The 12,948-nt window shown below is 40.1% G+C and overlaps 1 long non-coding RNA gene across 1 annotated transcript in view; it reads left to right on the top strand.

Annotated features, from left to right (window-relative positions):
* Positions 1–8,767, top strand: part of LOC138153299 (uncharacterized) — a 32,360-nt gene extending 23,593 nt beyond the window's left edge. Inside the window, exon 3 of the long non-coding RNA XR_011166331.1 lies at positions 8,613–8,767. This is a non-coding gene — a long non-coding RNA (uncharacterized lncRNA). The remainder of the gene's footprint in view (positions 1–8,612) is intronic.
* The last annotated feature ends 4,181 nt before the right edge of the window (positions 8,768–12,948 follow it).

Below are 12,948 nucleotides of genomic sequence, written 5' to 3'. Positions count from 1 at the left end.
GCTTCTGTGGGTTGATAATTCTGGAAACTGCCACAGCTGCTGCTGATTGACTGTCCTGAAGTCTGCTCTCACTAGTCTGTGTCCATGTTTGGGGCCACCCCAGGCCTGGGCCTTGGCAGCTCATGCAGGACTGCACTAGGCTCCCTGTTTGGTGTGATAGACCTTTCCTGTTGGCCTTCCATGCTGCCTTCAGCAGGGGATTTGTTTCTCTCTGTCACTTTGTGGGTTCTGTAGCTCTAAAATTTGTTTAGAGTCATATTTTACAGGTATTGGAGGTGGTTGGAGGGGGAGCTCGGCTAAGTTCCTGCTTTTACTCTGTCATCTTGGCTCTGCCCCCTGAAGGGATAGATGTTGCAGAGGTTCTATAAGTAAGAAGTGGTTAGAGTTTGGATGTGATGGAGAAGGAATAGTGAAAACAACCCTCAGATTTCCAACATGGAAGAGTGGGTAGATGATGGTGCCCTTGACAGAAGTAGTAAAGTCAAAAGGAGAAGCATGCATGGGGGAATAAAAAGAAACTGGAGTTTTAGACATTGTGATTCTCAGAGGATAGATCATTTAGAAAGAGATCTCCTGATAGCTAGCAAGGTGGGAGACTAGAATTCAGAAGAAAGGTCAGGGCTGGAGACAGAGTTGGGAATCACATGCAAAGAGACGATAACTAAAGCCATGGGAGGGATATATCACCATAAATTTTAGATTTTGTGGGATGGTCATGATTTTTTAAATTAAGTTTTTATTGATGTATTTTCCTTTTTTTAATCATGATAATTTCCCCCAGAGAATATCCTTCCTCCTCCCAGGGAGTTATCCCATATACAAAAATAAATTTGTAAAGACAAAAAAAGGGGGGGAGGGGAATCATCATAACTGATCAATACATCAGAAAAGTCTGAATGTGCAATATACAACACTAGTGGACCTTCTACCTCTGCCATGGGGTGGGGTGAATATATTTTCTTGTACATCTTCTTTCACAACCAGCTTATTTCTTATTAATTTTGTAACATTTACCCTTTTTGGTGGTTCTTTCCTTTTTTCAGGAGTTGGGAACCTGTAACCTCAAGGCCACATGTGGCCTTCTGGGTCCTTGGTTGTAGCCCTTTGACTAAGTCCAAGTTTTACAGAACAAATCCTTTTATTAAGGGGATTTATTCTGTGAAGTTCGGATTCAATCAAAGGACCACACTTGAGGCTGCAGATTACCCAGCCCTGTGACTTTTCTTTCCTTTTTTTTTTTTTGCTTCACTATCCACCATTCACATTTCTACCTGTATATCTCACCAGAACTTCAAATTCACTATGTCCAAAATTGAATTAAAAAGGGTTGGTTAGGTGGCGCAGTGATTAGAGCACCAGTCCTGGAGTCAGGAGGACCTGAGTTCAAATCCAGCCTCAGACACTTACAACTTACTAGCCGTGTGATCTTGGGCAAGTCACTTAACCCCAACTGCCCAGCCTTCCCCCCTCCAAAAAAAAAAAAGCAAAAAAATTTGAATTAAAAGGATCATATATTTAGAGCTGGAAGGGACCTGGACCTTAGGGGCCACTCAGTCCAATTTCCCAATTTTACAGATGAAGAAACTGAGAGGTCAAGTGACTTGCTCACAGTCACACAACTCATCCTCACCTCTCCACCAACAAAAGCTGTCCCTTGGAACAAATAAATATAATGAAACAAAACCAATTTGTGTCATACTTGTTATGTCTAAAATGTTTTTCATTCTATATCTATGCTCTGTTACTTCCCTGTCCAGAGGTGGGAAGTACAAGTGCATCTCAGGCATTTTCAGTTTCTCTCTTTACCCTGATCCCTTGCCCTTAAGTCTTTAAACATGCTCACATCTCCACTAGTCTAAAAACAAAAAAAGCCCAAACCTACCCTTGTCTCTACTACCTCCTCAATATCTTACCTGCCCTTCATAACCAGATTCCTAGAATGACTGCTCTCACCTCATTGCCTCTTTACTCACCAACCACTCAATCATACTGTACTGAAACAGCTCTCTCAAAGGTCACTAATGACCTCACTATAGAATCCAGTGGCTTTTTTTTTTCTTTTGTCATTCTTCTTGGTCTTTCTGTAGTATTTGACGTTGCTGACCACCCTTCCTCCTTTGGTTTCCATGACACTGTACCCTCTGTGATGGTTATCTCCTTAACATTCTGACTAGTTGTTGGTTTTTTTAATTTTTAATTTTTTGCTTTTTGGAGGGGGGAAAGCAGGACAATTGGGGTTAAGTAACTTGCCCAAGGTTACACAGCTAGTTTTTTTGTGTGTGGGTGTTAAGTGTCTGAGGTCAGAACGGAACTCGGGTCCTCCTGACTCCGGGCCAGCGCTTTACTCACTGCACCACCTAGTTGCCCCATATGTCCCTACTTTCAACTTCTCCACAGAGATCTAACATATCTCTTAACTGTCTGCTTGTCATTTCCACCTATATACATCTCACTGGAATTTTCAATTCAGTGTGTCCAAAATTGAACACAAACATATACATCCCACCCAAATTTCAGATTCAACATGTCCAAAATTGAACCCAAAGGAGCATAGATTTAGAACTAGGAGGGACCTTAAGGGCCTTCCTCATTTTACAGATGAGGAAACCAAGGCACAGAGATGTTAAGTTACTTGCCCATGGTTACACAGTAAATGTCTGAGGCAAGAATCTGAACTCAGGTTTTCCTGACTCCAAATCCAGTGATCTATCTACTCTTGTTACCTACCTTAAACCTTCCCATTAAACGTCTCCCTTAAACCTAGCCTTCCTCCTAAATTTTCTGTTTTTAGTAAGGAATCAACAAATCTCAAGAGTAAGAAAGAACATCAAAGGTCATCTAATTCAGCCTTTAGAGCAAGGGTTCTCGAATTTTTGGCCTCAGAATCTCATCACACTCTTAAAAATTATTAAGGACTCCCCCCCAAGAGTTTTTGTTTATGTAGGTATATCTATTGATAGTTTACCATAAAATCTTAATATATTAAAATATTATTAGTTAATAATATTAATAATTTTAAAAATCTCATTATATTTTTAAAAAAAGTATTGACCTTCCAGATCATTCCAAGGCCATACTGTGAGAACTACTACTATTTAGTAATCCAAGCTCTGCTTACATCCATCTAGTAATGGGGAATCCATTACCTCCTGAAGCAGCCCCTTCCATTTGTGAATATCTCTAATTATTAATTTTTTTAAAGAATTTTTCTTTTACAAAAGGTTCATCTTTCTGCACCTTTTACCCCATTTCTACCAATTCTGTTCTCTAGGGCCAAGCAGAACAAATCTAATCTCTCCACAGCCTTATTAAACTTCCACAAATCTTCCTTGATCTTCTCCAGTCTTTTCTATATCTTCAGTTTCTTCAATCATTTCTTTAATAGCATGTTGCTTTCTAATAATACTAGCAATAGCTAACAGTTACATTGTCCTTTAAAGCTAACAAAGCACTTTACATGTTATCTCATTCTATACTCGAAACAACTCTGTAGACAAGATTGGTAATGCTATTATCCCCATTTTATAGAAGTGTAAATTGAGCAATGTGCCTAGGGTCACACAGTTATTAAGTGTTTTAAAGCAGGATTTGAATTCAAATCTTTCTGACTCCAATTGTAGTTCTCAATTCCTTGTGGTCCCTAGCTGTCTCCAGTCCTCATCATTCTGGTTGTCCCTTGATATGTTCCAATTTATCAAAGCTTCATAAACTGTGCCTAGAACAGCGTGTATCAGAGGTCTGACTAGGAGTAGGCACAAACAGCAGGACGAAATTCACATCCCCATCTTATTCAAAGCTGCATTAAGTCTTAGCTCCCCGCTCCCACCCCCATCCCTTGCTTTATCACACTGTTAATACATAGAGCTTTGAGGCTCTTAAGCTTACAGTCACTTTTGACCCTGTTCTTTTCCTCTAAACTATGTATCCAATCTATTGCCAAATTCTGGGTTTTTACCTCTTCAATATCTTATGCCTCCCTCACCTCCATTTAGTATCTCCTCAATATGAATTAACTTGTTAGATATTCTCAATTTCTTTCAGTTAATATCAATTAAATTCCACAATGGATTATTTACTGAAAAAGTATAGCAAAAACATCTCCCCCTAACTGGGGTGCACTCTCTCCTCTATACCACCATTTGGTATTTGTGAGAGTGTTCTCAAAAGTGGTTGCCACAAAATATTGCCCCTACAAGGTTCACTTCTGGTTGCAGTATAGCTGGATTCTGGTTGGATTCACTGCTGGACTAGGTCAAACAGGTTGCTCCTTAGCACTGATTCCTAATTGGACCTGACTGCTGGACAAATGGTGTCTTCCTACTTTTTGACACTCACAAGGTCATAATCTGTTAAGAGGGAAGAACAGGTGTACCAAGGAGAGAAGAAACAGTGAGCCACATAAAATCCATGGTGGAAAAGTAAAGCAGCCAGGAATACCTGCTTCCTCTGCCAGGAGACTTACAGCAGCTTTTCCCCACTTACCACCAGGGAAGAGGGATAGTCACCAAGCTGGAACCTTTTATATCCATGCTCAGTTTTGGCTCAGCCAGCAATTAAAAGACTTTTTATCACCTTGCTGGTGGCCAAAAGGAATCAGAGACATACCTTGGAATGCTCTCGATGAGGAGAGCCTCTCTATCTCCCATTTTCACCCATTTCTACAAGCAGGCTTACCAAGGTTCCACAAAGGTGGGTGCCAGGCACAGCATATTTGAGCATGCTTTAAGAACAAGTGACCAGTTCATTGACCGGTCCCTGAACCCTCCACCCTCAATCCATCCCTTACAATTATATTCAAAGCCCTCCACAATCTGGTCCTAATATGATGGAGAAAGTGATGGATAGGGGTGGCTAGATGCCACATTGAATAAAGCAGTGGCCCTGGAGTCAGAAGGAATTCAAATGTGACCTCAGACACTTAACACTTACTAGCCATGTGACCTTGGACAAGTCACTTAACTTCAATTGCCCTGCCTTCTCCCCCCTCCAAAAAAGCAAAAAACAGAAAGTAATGGATAGATTTTGCATTAACAAACCTGGAGTCCATTTATAGCTCTTTTAAAAAAATTATTTATTGGGGCGGCTAGGTGGAGCAGTGAATAGAGCACCAGCCCTGGAGTCAGGAGGACCTGAGTTCAAATCCAACTTCAGACACTTTAACACTTACTAGCTGTGTGACCATGGGCCATGGACCATGGAGTCACTTAACCCCAATTGCCCTTCCCTCCCCTGCTCCTAAAAGCAAAAAATTAAACTAAAAAGAAATTTATTTTTTGTTTCCAATATTGACTTCCATAAGATTTTGAGTTTCAAATTTTCTCCTCCTCCTTCTCTTCCCCCCTCTCCAAGATGTCATCCATTTACAACTCTTAACAATTATTCTATCGCCTTGGGCAAATCAATCACTTCATCTTTCTGTTCCTCAGTTTCTTCATCCACAAAATGGAAACAATAATACTTTATCATCTCCCAGGATGAAAAATCTATATAAATGTGAGCGATTATTATCATTATTAGGAATAGTTGGCCAAATTTCTGTCTTTCATTCCCTTTTATTTAATCTATGTTCTCTCCAAACTAGACCACACTTGCTTGGTTCTGGTGTTCTTGCCATACTTTCTCCCATATTGATGTACTGATGCTCTTCCTCTGGCTATGGTAGAAGGCATGGGAGAAGCAAAAGTTATATCCTTTTTCTCCTACTGCCACTCTTCAATAAAATTCGATTCTTAAAAAAAATTAGGTTGCACAGATACACACAGCCCTACTGTGGGAACTATCTATCCAGTTCTCCTTTTCTACTTCTAGGAAAAGACTGAAGAAGAATAGGTCAATATAGATCCCAATTCCCCTCCACCTCCACCTCTACTCACACCCGCAGGCTATTGCTTGTAGGCGGGACTGAAATCTACAATGCCCACTCCCTGAGGTCTGTGGCATTGTAGATTAGAGAAAAACAATAGGCACTTCTTCTACTTAACCCTGGGAAGACCTCTTTTGCCCCCAATTTTCAAATTAAAGATCTTGAAGGCTGTTTCTTTTTTGTTTGTTTGCTTCTAATTGTTAACTGAATTTTGCCTTCAAATGAACAAATATGCAATTAGAAATATACACATCTAGGAGGCATGGGGGGTTGGAGATCTACTACCTTAGTAGAAGTATATGCACATTGAGGAGATCACAAGTGCAAATGGGGTCAAAGTATAGCACCTCCTTGGACATGTCTAACTTTGTGGCTTAAAGAACAATTTGTGTATTTTGTATTGCTATTATTATATCTATTTTGTGCTATTTTGTGAATTAACTTGAAGGTCTCATTCTATTTGGTAAAGAAAAAAAGATGTTGATTTCTTTGGACAAGTTTAAAAGGACGGATACTTTGATTTTTGTCTTAGTGTTTTAATGTCACACAGGTACCCTGAGATGGGAACAAATAAAATGGGTTTTACACTTCAAAGGAAAAAGAAATATGCACATCAGTCATGAATTTTTGTTTTCTTGTGGCTTACACAAATATTTAAGCATTCGGTTTTGTTTTTTTAAATCAGTGCATACATAATCTTTTGAAAAAGAATGTTTATTCTTAGCACTGCTCTAAATTTTGAATTTGATTGCGAATGCCCAATTACAATGCTTGTACTTTCTTGCGTGGGGGTAGAACAATTACGAAGGTAGCAGTTGGCATTCTGGTGACAGGTGTTCTCCCACTTTTTATAGCTGAGCTGTAAATTGCGGTCACTAAAATAGTTGGTGAGATGGTGGGTTTTTTGCTGGAGATTTTTCGTTTTGGCAGGGAGAGACTTGAATGGAGAGAACAGACACCACCCATGGGGTTGTGGGAGTCCCTTAGAGAGTTCAGCAGAAGGCCTTCTTTGATAGTCCTGCAGACTCCTAACCTTCAGAGAACATCCCGTTGCCCTCCAGTCCTGCCCTCTGGACTGAGTGGTCAGCTGGAAAGCTGCTGTTTTCCTAAGCCTTCCCTTTTACCAAATAGATAACTCAAAGGTGGGGAGGCTGCATTTTAGCCTTTGTTTTACAAGGTGGTAATCACTTAGCTGCCTATGGAAATGAGGTTGCTTTGAAAGAGGAGATTTACACATTGTAAACTTTTTCCCTTGGGGTGAACTCAGGCATCCCCTTAATGTGGCTTGAAGTTGTGTGTGTGTTTTCTTTTTTTCATTTGTTTATGAAGTAGAAAGTGATCTACTCTCCCCCAGTTAAAGTGCCCTTCGGTTTAAAAAAAAACCACTACCACCTTGAGTTCCCACCCCCTTCTGATTTGTACGGTTTTCTGAATTTCTAGTCTTACCCCAGAGATTTCAAATTCCTTCTTTTTCTCTGCCCCATTTGCTATTTCCTCTTAGATTCTGGCAAGTGAAAATGGACTCAAAACCGCCAAGTTATTGTAGCTAAAATCTGAGGTGTGTGTGTGTTAATCTGGTAAAGGATAAACAAGTAGCACGGGGTCGGAAGAGTCTTGGCTACAGTCAGCAAACTCAGGGTCCCTACCAACTTTGCTGCTCCCAGACTGTGGGGCCTTGGGTAAATCACATTCCTAATCTAGCTCTCAGTTTCCTCTGCTGTAAACCACAGGAATTTGAAATAGACAACTTCGAAAGACCTTTCCACTTCTACATTTCTGATCCTAGACAAATGAGAACCTGGGAACTCATTTACTCAGCTTTGAATCAATCAATGCCTGTGTTTACTTCAAATTAGCTTAAGGATGAAGTCGACATTAATTTGTAATATGTGTATGTTTAGAAAGACGGAAGTAACCACCAAGCTTTAGCCTTTCAAAACAAAACTTGGGAGCTGACAGGTCATATTGATGGAAAGAGACTAATGGAAAACATTCTTGAGGAAAGGTGATGGGGAGGCTATCAGAAGCAGGGTCTGAGGGCTCATTGTGTTGAGTCTCCTCCTGGGTCTGAAGTGACTTCCAGACTGGCTGTGACTGCCTGACTGCCAGGATTTTCCCCTTCTACCCTCTCCATTGTCCCCCCTCTCCCCATCCCCACTCCTGTCCCTATTCTAAGATTAAACCTTAAGTTTAGAAACAAAGTGACCCAAGGGGGCACAGGGGCTTATGGAAGTTCAGGGCAGTAGCTTGGTCATTCTGACCCTGTGTAAACATCCCCTCATTTCTTCATGATGGATGATGAAACAGCTTTGACCAAGACTGAGCTCCTTAGCTCCCAAGGCCAGCTGCCAAGCCAGATTCTTTTTCCCTTTTGAAAAGGGACCCTGAAGGGATGTTGATTTAGTGACATCTCCCCAGGATTGACCCTGTCAGTCAGTTAGCCAGCATGATTGAATTGTAGCTAGAAAAACACATGTCTAATTGAGATACCTTTTGGAGAAGAGAAATAAAACTTGGGGTTTAAAAATGGCTCCTCTTATGGATTCTGATTGGGTTGGGTAGGTGGATGGGCCAGAAACTTAGTTACACATATTTTGAATAAGTGCCTTTGGCTTCTTTCATTGAGGTAGGCAGGATTTAATAGCAGTGAATAGATAGATAATAGCAGTAGACCTGAGACTTAGTCACTTACTAACTTGTGACCATGGACAAAATCATTCAACATCTGAATTTCCTTTTCCTCCTACAGAAACTACAGAACAGAAGTAATGATATCACCAACCTGGAGTTGAGGATTGAATGAGATGGTATATAGAAAGCACAATAGAAAGATCTGTATTATTTCATTCTCATCTTTACATCTTTATTATTTTCATGTCATTTGATTAAAAATATATAATCTCTCTTTTTTTTTTTTGCTTTTTGGAAGGGGGAGGCAGGGCAATTGGGGTTAAGTGACTTGCCCAAGGTCACACTACTAGTAAATGTTAAGTGTCTGAAGCCAGATTTAAATTCAGGTCCTCCAAACTGCAGGGCCAGTGCTCTATCCATTGTACCACCTAGCCACCCCTAAGATAATCTCTTTTGATAACCTTGCTGTTATTCTATTATAATTAATATTTATTTAAATTGATGTATAGGTTGACAAAGTAATTGTTTTTGATAAGTGAATAAAAGTGTTAGGGTGTATGTTCATCCTCTGTTGCCTTACTGAAAACATCTTTGTGATAATTCCTAAACAGATAGTATGACAAAGGTATCTTGTAGATTGGGCAGCTAGGTGGTACCACTGTACCACCTAGTACTGATAGAGTACTGGGCCTGGAGTTCAAATTTAGGAAGATCTGTAATCCAGCCTCAGATACTAAGTAGCTGGTGGCCCTAGGCAAGTCACTTAACCCTGTTTCCTCATCTCTAAAATGAGGTGGAGAAGGAAATGGCAAATCACGCTAGTATCTTTGCCAAAAAAAAAAAAAAACAAATGGGATCACAGAGGGTTGAGCATGACTGAAATGACTTAAGAACAACAAAAAACTTTGGTGCTTTTGGTAATATTAAAATATTCATAAATTGTTATGAATCAAATGTTATTTCTTGGGTAATGTAGCAACAATTTTGTCTGTTGCTATTGTTATTGATATCTCATTCTTATCTTCTTTGATGGAAATTCGGATTAAAACTATCCAAGATGCTGCTATTTTTTTTTTAAAGCAATTGGGGTTAAGTAACTTGCTCAAGGTTACACGGCCAGTTATTTCTGGGTGTGGTGCTAAGTATCTGAGCCCAGATTGGATCCCCAGGTCATCCCAACACTGGGGCTGGTGCTCTTACTCGCTGAGCCACCTGGCTGCCCCGATGCTGCTATTTTTTGCTGTTTGGTTTTCTACTGACTGTGTTTTTGAGTTGTTTCAGTTGTATTCCACTCTCCATGATCCCATTTGGGGTTTTCTTGGCAAACATACTGGAGCAGTTTGCCATTTCCTTCTCCAATTCATTTTACAGATGAGGGAACTGAGGCAAACAAAGTCACACAGCTAGTAAGTATTGGGACTCAAGTCCTCTTGACTCCAGGCCTGGTAGTTTATCCACTGTGCCACCTACTTGTCCCTCTGTTGACTATAATAATAGCAAGAATAACAACCACCCCATCACCTAGTGGATAAGGAGTAAGGGGACGAGGGAAAAGTAGGGGAATGCCAGCCAGGATGGTGAACAATGGAAGCTTTGGGTGCCCCCCAGACTGCCATGGTAGCTGGGAAGGCCGATCAGCAAGGCCAATTGAGCTCCGGTGATACCAGTAATCACTAATCAAATTGGGATCCCAATCAGTATGGCAAAACTGCTTTTAAGGAGATGAAGAAATAAACAAGGCAATAGAAGAGACAGCATAGGATTTCTGGTGGTCATACTCAAAACCATCATGATGATCAGCTTGAAACAGAAGGCATGGGAACAAGTGGTGCATCTTTGTCTATTGGTACCATAAAAAGGTAGCTTAGGTAGTGTAGGGGATAGGCCATTGATCGGGAAGAACTGAGTTCAAACTTAGTCTCAGGGGCAGCTAGGTGGCACAGTGAATAGAGCACAGGCCCTGGAGTCAGGAAGACCTGAGTTCAAATCTTTCCTCAGACCCTTACTAGCTGTGTGACCTTGGGCAAGTCACTTAACCCCAATTGCCCTGCCTTTCCCCTCCAAAAAAACCACATTGGTCTCAAACATTTATTAGCTGTGTGACACTGTATAAGTCACTTAACCTCTCAGCCTCATATCTGTAAAATGGGGATAATAATAGTACTTGTCTTATGGGGTTGTTTTGAGGATCCCATGAGATAATTATATGGATAGGGCTTTGTAAACCTTAAAGCCCTATATAAATGCTAGCTATTATTATTATTATTGAAACAAATTGGAATCCTCAATAATCATAGTAATAGTAATTATATCAAGTAAGAAAATATTTATATTATATATTTGTATATATATATTTTTTATGTAATTATAACATTTATAAAGTGCTTAGCATAGTGTCTGGCACATAGTAGGTGCTTAATAAACATTTATTCCTGACTGATGACAAAAAAAAAACGCTATCCAAATCCAGGGAGAGAACTGATTGAAGGCGACTTTTTTCTCTTTCTTTATTTTTCTTGTTTTTCTTTTTGCAACATGGCTGCATCTGTTTTACATGATTTCACATGTTTAATTGATATCACATTGCTTGCTTTCTCAATGGGCAGGAGAGGGGTGGGAGGAAGGAAGAGAATTCAGAACTTAAAGTATTTTTTAAATAAGCGTTAAAAATGTTTATTCCCTTCATTTATGTAATTTTTTAAGATTTACAAAGAACTTCACAGACGTCATTACAACTGTTTTTGATTTTTATCCTCACTTTACAGAAGAGGAAACTGAGGCACAGGCCAATAATGCCCCACCTGCTAAATGCTTCAGTGCAGGTGACACTGACCACAAAAGCAGACAAACCATGTGTGCATGTGCATGAAATGGACTAAAGAGATGAATGCTTTTATTACATGCCAGCACAATATCATGACCAAATTGGAAACAGATCTCACTAGTTTGGTTCAAGAGCTTCCTATAGCTTTTTGTCAATGGTACCCTCAGCTGTTAAGTCATATAGCAATGAATTGCAGACCAGGATATGGTAAGAAATAATTTCATCCCTAAAGTTAGATTGGAAGGAATAAGAGCTAAACTTGAGAAGGCAAAAGTTAATGAATATGAGGGTGTTGAAAGATTTCACTTATCCTACACTTCCAGGATTCTGGTGATGCAAGGGAAAGAGCACCTGAGTTCAAACCCAGCCTCAGACACTTACCAACTGTGTGACCTTGGGCAAGTCACTTAACTTCTGTCTGCCTCAGTTGTGTCAACTGTAAAATGGGAATAACAATAGCCTCAGTCTCTCAGGATTGTTGTGAGGATCAAATGAGATAAAATTTGGAAGAAAAAAATGCACTTATCAGTGCTTGGTGCATAGTAGGACAACATATAAATGCTTATCCCCTTACCTTCTTCCACCACTCCACCCAGGTTATAACAAAATAGGTAAGAAAAAAACAATGCTGATGCCTAAAGTAGTTTTGAAGAGGAGATGGGCAGTTTAGACTGGGATTTTGGAAAGTCTTTTTTGAGTGATCACACAGATCCATCTAGCAGTAATTCCAGAAATCTGGCATTTGCTATAACCATCATGAAGATGTGATTGAAGACATGGAAAGCATTTCACAATCTGTATACTACAATATATACGGCAATTTATATTCTGCTCATGTTTTCCATCTGCGTGTTATAGTGGAACAAATGTTGGGTTTGGAGTCAGAGGACCTGGATTCAAATCTTGACTGTGCTACTAGAGTGATACTGGGAAAGTATCACACACACATCAGTTTTCTCATCTGTAAAATGAGTGAGTTGGAGTAAATGTCCTTTCTAGCTCGGAATCTAGGATTCTAATATCTTCTTCTTCTTTCTTCTTCATCTTCTTCCTTCTTTCTTCCTCTCTTCTTTCTTCTTCTTCATCATCATCTTCTTCCCCCTTCCTTCTTCTCTTTCTTCTTCTCCTCCTCCTCTTCCTCCTCCTCCTCCTCCTCCTTTCCACTCTCACTACCATGCTTACCCTAATCCAATCCCTTCATGCTCACTTCTCACCTAAACTATTGTAGTAGTTTCTTAATTGGTCTCTTGCTTCCAGTTTCTCCCCTCTCTCTGTCCATCCTCCACACAGCTACCTAAATAATCTTTCTAAAGCACAGGTCAGAACCTGTCACGCCCTTTTTCCAAATCTCCAGTGACTCCCTCCCTAATGCCTTTAGGATGAAGTAATAAACACCCTCACTTCCCCAACCCTCTATGATCTGGTTACAACTTACCTTACCAGATTTATTTCATTTTATATTACTCCTATTCACCCATTTGCCGTTTAGCTACTAGCTATTCCAAGAACCCAATATTCAATCTCCTACGTCCACATGTTAAAACAGGCTGTCTGTACTCCAGGCTGGAATACATACTTACTCTCTTGCCCTACTCTCTAGTTCCTTCAACACTCAGTTCTGATGCCACCT

The sequence above is a fragment of the Petaurus breviceps genome, unplaced genomic scaffold (assembly GCF_028583685.1).
Source record: "Petaurus breviceps papuanus isolate PSGF00001 unplaced genomic scaffold, PetGlider_PUasm1.0 90977, whole genome shotgun sequence".
Taxonomy (NCBI): Eukaryota; Metazoa; Chordata; class Mammalia; order Diprotodontia; family Petauridae; genus Petaurus; species Petaurus breviceps.
This window is presented reverse-complemented; position numbering and strand designations above follow the sequence as displayed.